At 40.5% G+C, this 1250-nt stretch overlaps 1 protein-coding gene across 1 annotated transcript in view; it reads left to right on the top strand.

Moving 5' to 3' along the window:
- The window catches only part of NOC3L (NOC3 like DNA replication regulator), a 30392-nt gene that overhangs the window by 1544 nt on the left and 27598 nt on the right, over positions 1–1250 (top strand). The window lies entirely within an intron of this gene.

The following is a 1250-nucleotide window of genomic DNA, read 5'->3' as shown; positions in this document are numbered from 1 at the left end:
GGCTATTTTTTTTTTTTGGTTGCAGCCATCATTGTTGTTTGGCGGGTCTGGGCTGGATTCGAACCCGCCAGCTCAGGTGTATGTGGCTGGCGCCTTAGCCGGTTGAGCCACGGGCACTGAGCCCTAAAGTGTTCTTTATGAGAATTACAGTGCTTTCTAGAAACCATTCTTCTTGTTCTCAGATCTTCCTAAGAATAGGTAAGGATAGTAGTCCTATGTGGTTTTTATCACAGTCAGTATGAGAAAACATTTTATTTTTATTTTATTTATTTATTTTTTTCAAGATAAGAGTTTCACTATGTTGTCCTTGGTAGAGTCCTGTGCTGTCACAGCTCACAGCAACCTCAAACTCTTGGGCTTAAGGGATTCTCTTGCCTTGGCCTCTCGAGTAACTGGAACTACAGGTACCCGCCACAATGCCTGGCCATTTTTGGTTGCAGTTATCGTTGTTTAGCAGGCCCTTGACCCTGCCAGCCTCGGTGTATGTGGCCGGTGCCCTACCTCTAGGCAACGGGCACTGAGTCTTTTCTCCTTTGTTACTAGCAATGTAGCCTGGTCAGTTACCTCATCCCTAGGTACTCATCTGTAAAAAATGAGATAGTTAGCTGGGCAAGTCCCAGGTACTCACTTAAGCCTGGGAATTTGGGTCTAGCCTAGGCAAGCAACTTAATGAGACCTTATCTCTAAACAAAGGGAGAGGGAAAGTGGTGAGATGGTTGAGTTAGATATTTTTAAAGATTTCTTTCATCTAAAAAGCATGATATTAATAGTTGCATATTAAAAAGAAAAGCAAAAGATTTCTTCATTTTTACATGTTTAACAGCTAAGTGAGATTTAGTATTTAAGTGAAGTCTATCGGGCAGTTGGACATAAGAGTATAAGGTTCAATTGAAAGACCTGAGTTAGAGAGAATGGTTTGGGGACTTATTAGCACATAGATGGTAGTTGAAGCGTTAGACTTGGGTAAAATCACCATGGGGACTGGTAGCATGAGAATAAAAGAACCAAGGACGGAATTTTAAAGAGCTCCAACTTTTAAGAAATGGTGGAGGAACAATCTATAAAGGGGTTTGAGAAAGGGCCAGAGGATTAGGAAGAATACGAAAAGTGTACAGAGTCCTAGAAATCAAAATAAGTAGTGCTTCCATTTAGCAGCATTGGGCTAAGGTATTAGAAAAACATAAGCTTTTCCTGTTACAGACACAAAAATGCAGAGTTGTATATCTCTAGTATTTTGTGATTTTTTTTTT

Source organism: Otolemur garnettii, unplaced genomic scaffold (genome assembly GCF_000181295.1).
Source record: "Otolemur garnettii isolate 467f Iridium unplaced genomic scaffold, OtoGar3 scaffold00008, whole genome shotgun sequence".
Classification (NCBI taxonomy): domain Eukaryota; kingdom Metazoa; phylum Chordata; class Mammalia; order Primates; family Galagidae; genus Otolemur; species Otolemur garnettii.
Note: the sequence above shows the minus strand (reverse complement) of the source record. Positions and strands in the feature narration are given on the sequence as shown.